The following is a 15,514-nucleotide window of genomic DNA, read 5'->3' as shown; positions in this document are numbered from 1 at the left end:
CATTTGCCTGAGGAAGACCCAGTCGGGTCGAAACGTTGCAACACATTAAATATGGGAGTTTTAGCAGAGTGCGGGCATTTCATTCCTTTGCAGTATGAAAAAGAGCATCCCAGAGAGGCCGGGTCTCTTAGAAGTAAAGATGTAGGGGTATTTATCACTCTGTGTAAACCTGTGTGCACAAATGATGAAACAATGTAATTTTAATGTTTCTTAAGATGCAATTGTGAAGTATTTGGGCAGATCATCATCTACAGGACAGAATATCATTAGAACATTCAGAGAATCCAGAGAAATCTTTGCAAACAAGGGAAAGAGCTGAAAAACAAATTGGATGGCTGTGGTCTTTTGGACCTCAGATGGCACTGCATCAACACCAGACCTGTTTCCAGACCTGTCGTTATTGGGGCTCAGGAAAACCTCTGATAACCATTGGTTATGTGCACGGTTTGATACTCAATTCAAAAACTACAGCCAAAATTGTAACAGACAAAACAGCCAACATTGTATTGAGACATGATACAGACAATACCACCATCTTATCTGGGCCTAAAATGGACTGAGGTAACATGGAAAACGGTCCTGTGTTTAGACCAATCAAAATTTGCCATTCTTTTTGAAAATCATGGACTCATCTGGGCTAAAGAGGAGAGGGCCTATCCAAGTATCCAACTTGTTTTAGTGTTCAGTTCAAAACCCAACATCTATGATGGTGTGGAGGAGCATTAGTGCCTACAGCATGGGCATCTTGCACATTTGGCAAAGCACAATCAATTCTGAATGATGCATACAGGTTTTGAGCAACATATACTCCCATCCAGGCAATGTATGTTCCAGGGAAGACCTTGAATATTTCAGGAAAACAATACAAAAAAAATAATTCTGCACATATTTAAATAGTATTTCTCCATAGATGATGAGTCCAGGTGCTAAAATGGCCTGTCTGCAGTCCAGATTTGTTAAATAGGTGCATAATGGAATGAAAAACATGACTTAGAATACCCCATACTGTTGAGCAACTGAAATCCTATATCGGGGAGTAATGGGACAACATTTCACTCTCAAAACTCTGGCAACTGGTCTCCTCAGTTCCTAAACATTTACAGAATTTTGTGTATTGAAGAGTTGAAGCAGCACAGTGGTAAACTATTATGTGATATTTGTACCAGGCGGGGTATTAATAGAACACATTGCTGTGTGCACCGGGGTACGAATAGCATACATTGATATTTGTAGGGCAAAGAAAGTTGTACAACAAGTTATAGGGCCAAAGAAAGTTGTACAAGTGTCGACTTCTTTTTAAACGGAACCGCGTGTTTCCTTTGTATGCTATAAAGGCATGACTATTGCCTATTGTGGCAACCGGGTGATAAGCGGGATAACGGCCAAGGTATCCTGTTATACGGAATTAATGGACTCGGGCGGAGGCAAGTCGGGGAGTTCTTTGCCTCTCGCCCTCATCCATTAATTCCGTATAACAGGACACCTTGGTGGCAGTTATCCCTTACACATTGTTGTGTGTACCGGGGTACGAATAAAATTCACTTCTACTTGCACCAGGGTACGAATAGCATACACTGCTAATTGTACCAGGGATGCAAATAGCCTCACCCATAAACCATTATCTGAGTAGGCTATTACAATAGAAGATAGCCTAAATTTGTTGTCAGCTTTTAATCAATGCACACAAAATAAGTAGGCTAATGTATCAGGGCTCAGGCATAGGCCGGACTGTTTAAGTTCTGAAAATGGGCTGGATATAGGCCAGCCATCTTCAAAAATATGATAACCTTATATGGTACAGATTTAGCCTAGTTTTTGCTTTAAGCTCTGAACAATGTCCAAACCAAAATGTCAAAAAGAAAGGAAACTCAAAAAGATAGCAAACACCCAAATTATCTTACTGTAATGAAAATAGGCATACGTAATTTATTAATGTATAGAATATTCTTTAACCCCTTTTTTTTTTTTTTAACCCCCCTTTTTTTTAGGAAAGAGCTTCTCAAAGCATTCCCTGAATGCTTGATGTTGCACTGTGTAACACTGTTGATCTTTTTTGAGAAAATTTACTGATGATTCAAGTTCTCAAGAGTAAGTTGCTACATGTAATGAAAATAGCCATAGGCCTATGTAGTTTATTTGACCCCCTTTGCCCCTCGGGAAAGAGCAATGGCCCCTCAAAATGTCTGTGCACGTCACCGATTTGGAGAAAGAGGTAACCTTCAGTATACCAACAGTTCACAAACCAAACACACAACCTCCATTTTCCAACCACCAAATGTTTTCCACATTTAATAATAAAGGTGTCTTCACTATAGCTTAATCACTTTTAATCAGAGATTAAGAGTTGTTTATGCGATCCAGTTTCGATTGAAAACTGGTACAACAGTTGGAAATGTTGTCTTATGTTTACCATTGTCGGGTTTCCCAGATGGTCCTGTGCCTTTTGGATGGCAAATGTGTTGCTGCAAAAGGCGAAGCTGGATAGCTTTCACTTGACCTACGACATGCTTTGAACGCCATATTATATGGGCAGCCATTCCAGCGAGCGAGGCATTTTCATTTTAAGAGCCCGTCTTTCATTGCACCCTTTTGTTACGTCTGTTTTTCTGCCATAGCCTTTTACCTCGTCCTCCTACCAGAGCGGCACCATAGGCTTGTTCCATTTGTATAGCCGTAGTATTGGGTGCCAACTGAGTCAATGACTTTCTGAAGACTGGAAAAGAGCTGCCAGTCATGACTACTATATACTCTCCTCCATAAATCCAACAGCTTTAGCCCAGTGCAGGGACATTTATTTGTTGGGCATTATCCTATTCGGGTGCAATTTTAGATTGTTCTCTGTATTGTCCCCCAGTGATAGGGGCACTTGAAACCCCAATAGGGAACTAATGGCTTGTATTGGGATTAGGGGGATGTTTGGCCTAATTGGCTCGCATGAATACACACACACACACATGCACACACTAACAGCACACACATATTTGCACTACCAATGAGGCTGCCAGTAATTACCCTTGATATTCACTGTTGTTTTTTCTCCAGCTTACACACAGTTTGTTTGCTTGTTTTACGGAAATGAATCACACATCATTGTGAGAGGTCTGTGCACTCGATTGCTCATGAGTTGGTACATCCACACAGTCATGCTGAACATGCAAATCTGACCAATTGGTTGCTTGTTCCAAAAATTATAACTACACAATAATTGTAATGGTGGGTTTGTATGTATTTTCAGTGACAGTGGAGCACACTAGTGTACTAGTGCTGCTAGTTCCACTAGGTGGCCACATGATCAAAGAGTCCTTCAGATGTTTTGTGTCATAACCTTTATTAAAATGTTATAGTTCCATGAGTTTTATCACAGATGTACTTTTAAATATTATGAAACTACAAAAATCCTGTCAGCTTGTTTTCTTGGATCGTAAGATTCCGCATTCACTGAATAATTTTTTTGCAAAACAGTTAATTTCCTCTGCCATCCTATCATATTAACTGTATAATTACAGTAATATTACCTGGATATGTTTCACTGTTTAGTGAACACATAGAAGCACATTTGAGTTTGCTGTGCAATTAAGATTATGTATTGCCTTCACTGTTATAAAAAAAACACCTGACATGCTCCAACAATATCAGTGTTTAAAATAATGGTGACGCCTGCATACATACGTTTGTGTGACACAAAAATAGCATATGATCAACACCCATGCTTACATAACAGGAGTGTAGTACAATTTGTACTTGACGAATAAGGGAAGTGGTTGGCTGGGCCAGGTATTCAAATGAGATTAACAGCTTACTGTACAGTTTGATATCTTTTCACAGAGAGAACTCAGTCTCTTTGGTGTAGTTTTTGATAGGATAGGAACATTTCACCCTTCTGCTTTTTCCTGTGAAAACAAGTTCACAAAACAAGTAGTATTTTTTGTTGTTGTTTGCATTGTTCCAAAGGAGGCAAAATGTCATTTAAAAGCAGTGTTTAGTCATTATGTAGAGGTACTAAGTGTCTAGTGTGATTGATTTGAAGGCATCTTGTTTTTTTCGCTTGTAGTTAGCTAATTAGCCTTTAGGCACGTGGTCACAATATTACAAGACATCCTTTGTTTCCTCTGGCAGCCGCTGCCCTGGGATCCATACAGAGATCCACATGGGAATACTCCATGTCACTGAAGTGCAGGGCCCTGCCGTGGCTGCGGGGCAAAGTGTGGAGCTCCAGACGGGCGGCTGGTACCATTCCTCTGGGTGATTTATGAGGCGCAGACCACGGTAAAACAAGGGGGAGGCCCAATTATTCTTCAGGAGGGAACTGGAGAAAGCATGTTTGTCTGTGGCCAAACAGCGCCGATGGGGACGTGGGTGTAGGGGTGCGTGGGGGGGGGTCATACGCACAGGTGCTGGGTGGCAGGCACCCCAGCCAAGGCTGCATGGTTCACTCTGATGGATCTGGAACCTTACACCATGCAACATCTGCAGCAATGGTCTTGAGGTTCACCATAGCCTATACTGTGAAATACCAAGAGCTGATCACTTCCTTGCGTCACTCTAATATTTCAAAGATCAGTTCCTTTGGCACACATTGGAGTTGTAGTAATTAAGCCAGCTCCTTTTGAACTTGAATTCTAACAATTTCATTATTTCATTAAGGGGTAAAAAAAAAATGTGCTCTGTGAGCGGGGAGGGGGGAGAGAGACCCATAAGATCACACAAATGCGTGCCATTTCCTGATCTTGACTTAAAAGTGAATATGCAGCCTTGATGAAGTGAACGACTCCGACGCGAAACACTAAACCGTGAGAACGCTTGGACACTGGAGGGGGTAGAGAGGCCTCTGGATGAAACGCGGCCATTCATCAAAGTTTCATTACAGAGCCCCACTCTCTCGCCTGTGAGCGTGAAGCCTCCACTCAGACACGATCACAGGCATTTGCATGAAGATACCCAATCGTCTGATTGAATGACTCCACCATTTCTCCACAGATCCACTGGAACAATGTGAAGGAAACGAGGGAGGAGGAAATGTACGCAGAGAGAGGTGTGAGGAGTGCCATCTGCTGACAGCTCTTTATATTGACTGGGATTAGATGTTACAGGGCCTTCCCTGCAAGCAAGATGTTTTCACTTGTAAACTCTATAAAATTCAACCACGTAAATAAAAATAGAGCCATGTCAAAGCCACAATGCATGTACTGTCTGAGAAACAGGAATATCATTTTACTGCAGTGAGATAATCATACACACACATACACTACACACACACACACACACACTACACACACACACACTACTCACACATTACACACACACACACACACACACACACTACTCACACATTACACACACACACACACACACACACTATACACACACACTACACACACACACATACGTACAAACACTACACACACACACACACACACACACACACACACACACACCACACACACACACACACTACACACACATACACACACACACACTACATACACACACACACATCATACACACACACACACACACTACACACACACACACACACACACACACTACACACACATACACACACACACACACACACATTACACACACACACACAACACACACACACACACACACACACACACCACACACACACACACACACACACATCCTTGACTTGAACAAGGGAACAGTCAAATCTAATATGGCCAAATACAAATGACAGCAGTGCATACAAGTCGAATAAAAATGATAGAAAATGCGACAGACAAAAGCACACACACTGACATCTGTTAGTTTGTTTAACAGCTGTTATCACATATTGTTTTTCCAAGAGTGTTTGTGTTTTTCTCTGTGGATGGGACTGGAGGCAATGGTGGGCAACCAAGCTCAGAAAAGTGAAAAAAGGAGAAAAACACTAATTTCATCTCTGATGTCAAAACAAACTGAGCAGCCCCAATCTGTCTTTGTTAACCAATCAGCGGCATTAGCAGATGACAAGAGGGGAGGCAAGAGAAAAGATGTATGTCTTAAGTGCCCTGACTTATGATCCCTGCTGTGGCCTGCAGTTAAACTGCTGAGTCCAATTTACCCGCCCCCGCATTTAGCAGCATTATTAGCCCTAAAAAAACCTGTATTGTGTGCAAAGGCACTCTACTATACGGTTGGCTGTCTCATTTGTAACAACTGAACCTTTAACAGAGACAAGAAGAGGACGGGCCTGGCACAGCACGTAGCATTTAGGGGATTTACGTAATGAAACTAGGTATTTCCCCTCTTTCTGCATCCTTGACTTCACTGATTCACTGGAATTAGACACGAACTTCAGCTGTGCTGGTTGTACTCGTCATTTTAAAATGGTTACTGTATATTTTTATGACGCTATACAGTAGGGGCAGCCAAGTGAATATCTGACAAAGATATCAACGGAAATCTGGCAGTGAAATAAGATTCACATTCTATAAACCTGGCCATAATTACTGCTGAGGTGCAGGTTCTCTTTCATTTCTGGTCCTCAGATTGAATCCTTTTGGTGCAATAGTTTTCACCCAAGATCCATGGCCCCCTGGACAGCTTTGAAGGGGAGATTTATCATATGAGGAATTGGCTGATGGAACAGATTCCCTGTGTGGAAATACATTGAGACAGGAAATAAAAAAGTAAAACAAATATTATATCTGAAATGAAGGTAGACTGTATCTGACACCAGCATGGCATATTGCTTAAGCAGCCAAGTTATTGTATTGTTCTTATTACGGCAAGTTCTTCATGCACTGCAGAGGTTAGACGCACCATAAAGAGTGAAATCTGTTAAATAGTACAGTATTCCCCATTGTGCACGTGGGTGGCAGCGGTAACCTTTCCTCCTCACTATAAAACCTGTTAGCTGCTGTCCCCTTCCCATTTGGACCTGGTGAGCAGCTAATGGAGCAGAACGTCCCAGCAGGCTGGCTGTGAGGCCTGAGCCCTGGTGCTGTCGTGCTCCAGATGTGCCGGCCAGCATTGTGCCTCCTCCACAAAAAGTGGCCCCCCAGATCGGGCTCCTCTTGCCTGCCGATACACCCATCACATAGACTTACTGCCTCCCCGCCACCTCCCATTGTTTGCGGCTCCTGCTGGAGCAGGAGGGCTGAGCAGTGGTCATTCTCTCCAGCCAGGGCACACTTTACCTCCCATTCAAAGCCCACAACCCCCACCCCCCACCCCACCTGCTCTCCCTTCCCCTCCCCTGCTACCACAGGGACAACAGGCCATCTGCCTCTGGAAGGGGACATAAAAGCAATCAGAGGAATGCAATAACAAGGAGCTCAGAGTGGCGTTAAATATTTATCCACTGTTTCTTTCTCTCTCTTTCTTTCTCTCTCTCTCTCTTCCTCTCTCTCTCTATTTCTCTCTGAGGCGCAGATCTGGGACTTAACCTGATCAATACATGAGCCTGATGAGTGGTCCTGTGGTTTAAAGAAAGCACACAGTTACACAGGGGTGAGTGCAATCATCACGCAGTGCTATGAAGCTCTTGGGCTTCTATGAGGCATTTCTCTGACCAGACCTGATTTGATTGGTCCGTCCGATTTAGGGTGAGCATACTTGCCCCACAATGGAGCAATGCCAGACCGAACTTCCCGTGGGGCGGGACAAAGTTCGGAATGGCACCCAGGCTAAAGCTTTTCATAAGACACAGCTGAGTCCCCTGCCAGCACCACATGGTCTGGAGGTAAACAGAAACTCAAAACAACCAAAAAAAAAAAAAAAAAAGGTGCGAGTAGTGAACTTCAGCAGAGAAAGGACATGCAGCCTCGCGTGATGTCAGCAGTGTTCCAAGCGTCGAGATAAACAAACTCCCCACTTCTGGTTTTCAGCGCTCACTGTCACGCAAAGGCAGGGCTAAATGAGGAAGCATCACACGCACAGTTGATGTCCATGTGATAGTGAGTCATCAGATGGCACCGGCCCCCACTGATTGATCTCAGCCCCTGCTCCCCCCTCTCATCTCATCGCAGCATCTGGTCCATCTGTCAAAAGGTGCTGCCTGTCAATCAAACAGAGAAAGGGGGAAGCGGCGGTGGTGCACACGTGGTTTAGTTGACTGGCAATGTTATCGAGACAGAAATAAAGCAACACAGCACACCCCACACACACACACAATAGGCCTAGAGGTTCAGGAAGAGTTCAGCCTATGCACACCGCAAGCTCCACTGCTGGTTTGACAGGTGCGGACTAGCAGACATTATGTAAAAGTTGAAGTGTGGAGCGACATGTCTGCACCCATCAAATAGACACTGGCTGTTGTTTGGTGATTTTATGTGTTTGTTCTAACCCAGCAAGTTTAACAGGCATAAGCCAGACGATGAGGACGAGGTGACGTTGTGTGTGCGTAAAGAGCGTCTACTGTTTTTTTTTTTTTTTTCCCTGCCCCCAGGTTGTTTGTATGCTGGGCCTGAATGCACATGCATGATTCGGAATTTATTGTTTTTCCAGAAAATTGCTTTGCATTGAATTAGTTTAGTAAAACTAAAACAACTGATTAAGACAGCAGGAACACACATGTGTTTTTAACATTCTTTAATTGCTCATTTAATGTCTTTAAAAACAGAAATGTTGAAAAGTTTGACCTGGATGGATGAAGATCACTTTGTATTCTTTTGTCCCAAATGAAGAACTGCCAACCGACGGCTAGACAATGCTGCTGAGTAATTTTGAGAAAAGGCTTAGTAATTGGAGATGGGGTGTCATAGAAACAAAAAGGTCTGAATTATAGCCGAGTTGGTCCTTTGGTCGGAGTCAGGCTCAACAGACAAACAGGGAATGACTCAGGGTGAATAATTCCCAAGCAGGGTGTGGTGTTCCATCCATTTGATGAACTTTCACAGAGATCTGACACCCACTCTGTAGTCAGACCTAATCCTTATCTGTCACATTTCAGCCAACTGAAGAGCATTTTATTGGTTTTGGTTGATTGGTAATTGTTCAGAACAGAGTGTTCTGTGAATTAGCACCCCTTAGTTTTACACTTTAAGTGAGATACTTATTTTTAGAAGAAAAAGTATGTAATTGCATGAATTGCTTTATTTTCAAGGAGTTGTAACAAAGGGCCGACTCTAGATCAGTCGTATTGCTTGCCTCCAACCAGCCAATCAGACTTCCGGGACTTCAGAACGTTGGGTTTGTTAATACAGAGGAAGAAGAAAGTTCTGGAGAGAGCTGGCGTTAATTTACTGAGTGTGCTGTTTAAATGATTGTTTGTTATAGTGTTTCAAGGTGTATTTTCTACTTGTGTGTGTTCAGTAACAAGTGAGTATCTGTATTATGTTCGGTGTATGTTATGTGTTAAGTAATTGAGGAAATATCGTATAAGCGTGAGGCACGCGATTCACACGTGCATTTACCTTGAGTGCATGTTTACCGCGAGTGAAAGGCTTATGCTGTAAGTGTGGACTTAGCCACATATAATGACACATTCCATTTGAATGTCGAACAGTGCCATGTTCATTATTATGTATGCCTACGTGACTTGTTTACCATATTATGCTATACCTGTTACATGCTCATCAATATTGCTAATGTTAATGTGGTGAGGTCATGCTATGTTCAGCTAAGCTAGGTTGCTATTATAACATGTAGCAGACATGTATTAGCCTGGAAACCAGGGGCCTATTGCACAAAACTAGGATAAGGGATTAAGCCGGGATATCTTGGTTATTCTGGCTCAATTTATCCGTGATCCAGTTGCACAAAAGCGGGATAGGGGGCAGCAGGATATGTTATGGTATGAATCACCATGGCGATTTATTCTGTGGAGCTAGCCTGCTCCAGACCAGGCTAAGTTCCAGGATCTATTTAATCTCATCCCTTATCTCAGTCAGCAGTCACCACAAACGGACACCAATATTGTTATTCCACTGTCATTATTTGCCCACTTTTACACATTGACCTGTTATCACATATAACTAGACCCACTGTCATTATTTAAACGTTTGAAGCAATGATCATTAATTGAATGGCGGGGTCTATTTGAGGGAGCCGTGAGCATGCACTTGTCCAGGATAGGTTTCACATGAATCTGCCATTCCTGACCTGTCATGCGACAATGAACTCTCTGACCGCGAGAGAGGCCGATCCCGGTGGGAGGGCCCAGTTTGAGGTTTGCCTAACCTTTTTTGAACCAATCACTAACAACCCGGCGTTTCGTCATACAGAGAAGTGGTGGTCAACAAACAATCACACGTTTCATCTGCGTAACTCTCGCCAAAATGCATCATATAGTGTTTTTGTGAATGTACCCACTAGTTTCAATATTCTCCTTTTAAACAGAAAGGTGTTGCTACTACTTTTTGTTGCTGTTGTGAAAAGGCTATCATAACTTCGAGCTGAGAACATTGTTGGTGTACACAGAGTTTACTAAAAGAGAGGTTTTGAACAACTACTTGTTTTTCTGCTTGCCATCTTGCCATCCAAGGAGTGAGTTGTAGAAGAAGCAATGAAGCCACTCAAGCTTTTAGTGTTTGAAAAATAGTTGCCATGGTGAATCTGTGATTATTCACATTTGCTCAAAGATTTCATAAATATAAGTGGCGTAATCGCTCTCAGGGGTCTGTTATTTGTCGGGAGCGTGAATCGTACTGAGCACTGTTTCCAAATTAACAACCCTTAATGTTAATCTGACATTTTTTTTAGTCTAGCCAGGCTGGGTGTAAATTGGCTCTCTGTGTAAATTAAGATGAATAAGAGCATTTTTAAGAACTTAAGGGCTTCCTGCTTCATAAGTAAAAAAAACGAAACATTTGCTCTATCGTGTCATATCACTTGGAAAACTGCACTGGAGAAGACACATGCCATCTGATACTGCAACAATAGAGTAAATTGAGCGCAAAAGACTGCCTTGTGCTCCTATCCCCAAGGAGCCCTGTTTCCTCTCCGAGTCTCCACTGCATCTGCTGATGTATCTTCAAGTCACCCTGTCTTGTCAGTTACATATGAAACCAGATGGAAACTGCCCTTGGGACCTGCCCTTCCTAATTTAATTAGTCCACACTCGACAGACACCAGTCTCAGGCCCAGATATGAGGCGGCTGGTGGGCACCCTGAAAAATGGTACTCTGATCCCTGGCGGGGGCCTCCAGGCACAGGGGCCATGATTGATCAGACATTGATCTAATTTCCAGTGAGAGTGAAGGCCTGACGGTGCTGTCTCTCTCTCTCTTTCTCTCTCCCTCTTTCTCTCTGAGAGGTCTATTCTCAGATAACTGTGTTCCCATGACCACTACACCCTACATCATTCTCACCAGAGCAAAATAAAAGCTGCACACAGCGGTTCATCAGTGATCTGCTGCTGCACTATAGTTGCCTCCCGAGATCATCTGAAGTGCCACACAGTGCTCTTGTTTACATACTTCAGCTTGGATCAGATACCAAAGGTGTAATAAAGTGTGTGATTGCCATCACAGCATGAGGCCCAGATAAGTGGACTACTTCCACTGAGAGCCTGATGTTGTGGATGACCCAGAGTGATCTGCTCAGAGTGTTGATAATGGCCTCCGATAGCACTGGATCCCCAGGCAAGCGTACTAGTCATTTCTGTGCACTGGTCATTTCTGTTACACAAACGGACAGTCCCCAGTGCACAGAAATGACTAGTACTAGGGTGTGTACGAGAACCAGGACTGTTCTCAGGTAACTTGACTGGATTGGATTCTATCCAATGATATGTCCCCAGGGAGAGGGTTACTCTCCAGACAAGAACACCTTCTTCTAACTTTTTAAGCTAACAAAGCACGCATTCTTCAGCTCTGGCCAAAACACAAAGCCAGCGAGTACATAACCTGTATCAGTCTGCCTAGGCCTGTTGACAAATGCTTGTTTCACAATCCATAATGTAAGGGTTGCAATTTTGAAGAGTTGTGAGATCTGCCATTTCATAACACTCTGGCTTCATCAGCAAGTAAGTAATGGTGATGTCAGACTTCACAACTTACTTTTCAGACACAGTGTTGCTTTTATCACTTTTGATGAGTCCATCATCTCCTAATAACTGCGGCACAACTTTTCTTGGCAGGGATGGCTTTTCTTACTGCTGTGGTGAACATCACAGCTTGTTGTCACAATGGATAATGTGCACAAAACATAAAATATGGACAGACAATAATTACAGGCTAGTCCAACTTATGTATCCTACTTGTACAATCTTGTGCAGATACATGAATCTGTATTTGCATTAGCACTGTAGCTTTCTTCAATAAACCACTGTAAAAGGGCACTCCCCTCCCCCACCCACCCAATCAAACTGGCTTTGACTAGAAAACATCAGATAGTCTGACATTCTCCTGAGAGTCGTTGGAAGAGCCATTAACACAGCGAGGACCTGAGTTGGTGCAGCTTGCTCATGCAATTAGTGATGACCACAGGCCTGCATGACCCGCTTCTACTGACTCTCCGACAATTATGTAAACTAGAAGGGCACTAGGTGAGTCCAATGATGCCCTATCTAGCAATGTTAGTAATAATGAAACCTAATTTGTGGATCCACTCCAAGGTTTTCATGGATTGACCCATGCTTCACCCTTCCACCAGGTGTTTCTTTTCGCATAACCCTGCTCACAGACACAATCCTTGGCAGAGGTAATAATAAAAACCAACAACTGGATCTCCATGGTGATATTGGCTATTGGAAAATAAATTGCATTCTGTTTTAAGCATAGCATGCTATTGTTTTGTAATTGTAAGACATTTTCCTCTTGAAACATAGACCTCTTTCATTTCAGATGAAGATCTGTTTATATCCAGTACCCTGAGAACATATGGAAAGGCACAGGTGTGTAAATTATACAAGGGTTGGTTATCTCTGTGTTTGCCTTGGGTCTTATTCTGGATAAACACTGGATACATACTTGCTATATTTACTCTCCATTAAAAAGGATGCAATCAAAGTGGAACAACATTGTGTGCATCCTGTTTTAAATAGGCAATGGTTGAAGATTATTGATATGTCAACAAGACATCGGTCAGCGTGCTGCCAACCAGATTGCATTATTCAAATCAATGACTATGTTTACTCAGAAATGATCCTCTCGGTTTCACAAAAACAAACTGGAAAAAGAAACAGTTCATATCAACAGATGAATCTTAAAGTCTGTCTTGTGTAAGCGAAGGGAATGCATTCAATTGTGCCTCGGAACTCTGGGAAAATAAACCCAAACCCTGGAATACAATGAGCCCCGGGCTTTGGGTGAGATCCCTTCAGTCTGGTGACAAAGAGCCCAGCAGAGGAAACTCTAGCATGGGGAGAGGGAAACTTCTGTTTACTCACCTAAGAAAACCTGATGCCTTCTGCTCCCTTGGGAAGCTCCTCTAAGGCTCTCGCTTTAGTTTCACGGTTTCACAAACATATGAAACTCTTAGCAGGGTTTTACGAGAGCAACCTCAGTGCTGTCAGAGAGTGCCTTACATTTTACTTGCAAGGAAATGTATTATAATGAAAGGTATTACACATCAAAGTCACAATGAAGTAAAAACACTGGTTGTTTATATTGGATTGGCAAAAATATCATTTGGCAACATGTTTTGATTTCTGTGAATGCCATTTAGCCTACACTCAACTAGCTGTCAGTGACTAAATTTCAGTGTCGTTTTTTTGCGACCATATCATTTTCTTAAGGCACCACTCTTAATTTGACATTACAAATTGTTCTGCCCTGCTCTACCGTCACATGTTAAAATATTATAGCTGATGCAAAGTAGATGAGATGGCCTAAACACACTGTAATTTAGCTTACAGCTCCACTTCAGGCCCATAATTATAACACAGAGCTTGTGAAATAAAAGAACAAAACAAATCATGTTAACAGGTGCCTGTCCGTGCTAGACCCTCTCTGGGCGAATCTCTAAAAAAATCTCTATTTGTTTAGTCTTAGCTTCAGGCAAGACTAGATCTGGTGTAGTCTTTCAGACTTCAAGGAACCAGATCGGTACTAAAGAGGACCCCTCTGGCAGGCCTGATATCCATCCCTTAACACTTTGTTACTGTCTAAGGTTTGCCTTGTCGCCGATATTTACCCTCCTAGGGTATCATGTCTTTGCTGAATTTACACGTATTTCTCTAGTCAGGCTGTCCTTTGATCCCACTCGCATTTTAAGACACGTCAGGGACTGGAGCACATAATCTGTGTTGAAATATATACAAATTAACAAACCCCCAAATGTTATTCTGTTCATTTGAAACCACACATTGAAATAGACAACCACATGAAAGCATGTGAGCCGCTTTGTAGATGAAGCTTTTTCCTCTGAGACAAAAATTGGGTCAGATGGTTTCATTATCCAGTTTTACAGTTTGCAATCATCATTGTTTTTTTTTTCTTTGGCTTTAGGCCTGACATGCTCTACTGGTGATAATATACTATGACCTGAGTAAATGTATATGAAAAGCAAACCAATCACCATTGGCCTCAGCTGCCAATAAACCTTATCTGGTGTCATCTGGACCATTGTCTGTCTTATCTGAGCATACTAAAGAGGGACTGGTCTGCCGTAGCATTGTAGGGGGCCTAACTTCTCCAATGAGAGCTACTCTGGACATATGGGAGGTTTAGGGCCACAGTGAGGAGGTGAAAGGCAGTGAGCAGCTATCCCTTTCAGGGCCTTCTGTCACTAGAGCTCCTGTCTTCTGCCTTCCTGCTGCCCACATAACAATGGCTGCTACTGAGGCATCAGAGACTGCAGTATGGTGGAGCATGTGCGAGTCAATAAACAAACAGAAGTGTTGAAGCTGTGGATTTGTCTCAATATTGGTGAATGATATAAAGTAGAAATGGAGATAGAATGGGTACTACTGTAGATTGATCTGTTTGCTGCTTGGCTTAGATGACAAAGTCAGAATTGAAAGAATTATTATTTTTCTTTTTTTAGAAAATCTGTCCATCTAGCTAACCTTTGCTATCAGATCTCCTGCAGTTCCTGTCAATAAAAAAAAGGCGCCAGTGGCTGACTCTGCTGTTGCACAGCAAACCACAATTTAGACGTTAGGAAAAGGAAAGGGAACCATGTTGCAGTTATCACAGGGTGGCACAAAACCCTTCCTTGTAAGGCATGATGTTACACTCTTTTCATCTATGGGCACTGAGCCAGCAGTAACTGAAGGCAAATGTCACAATTCCTATTGGCTCTCCTCCCTCCTATATTCACTACTACAGTGAGCACATGAAGTATAGAAGTGAAGTCACGCTGGGATGCGCAAAGCGTGTCAACAGGGCACCAATGTTCTCTGTCAAACCGCTGGCTTCCTGTGGTCTATGTGTATGTCATGTCCTCAATCACAGATCACACATGACGAGGGCAGGGCCATGTTTGTTTACTCCAACCACGCAGTGTTACATAACTAAAGGACTTTCACTGTTGACATCCTCCTGTTGCACAGTGCACAGCACACAATATCATACAAAGCATGTTAATGTGATTTTGTGAAGGGGTCCATGCCTAAACATGAATTTAATCATAATATGCACTTACATGCACTGACACAATTATGAACTGTGACTCTGAAAAG

At 42.7% G+C, this 15,514-nt stretch overlaps 1 long non-coding RNA gene across 1 annotated transcript; it reads left to right on the top strand.

Moving 5' to 3' along the window:
• The first annotated feature begins 9,166 nt into the window (after positions 1 to 9,166).
• Positions 9,167 to 12,840, top strand: LOC125292656. Its single transcript, XR_007193247.1, has 5 exons — positions 9,167 to 9,267; positions 12,029 to 12,139; positions 12,281 to 12,436; positions 12,544 to 12,591; positions 12,735 to 12,840. It is a non-coding gene; the product is annotated as an uncharacterized LOC125292656 (long non-coding RNA).
• Positions 12,841 to 15,514: the final 2,674 nt, after the last annotated feature.

This window comes from Alosa alosa, chromosome 3 (genome assembly GCF_017589495.1).
Source record: "Alosa alosa isolate M-15738 ecotype Scorff River chromosome 3, AALO_Geno_1.1, whole genome shotgun sequence".
In the NCBI taxonomy this organism is placed as follows: Eukaryota; Metazoa; Chordata; class Actinopteri; order Clupeiformes; family Clupeidae; genus Alosa; species Alosa alosa.
Note: the sequence above shows the minus strand (reverse complement) of the source record. Positions and strands in the feature narration are given on the sequence as shown.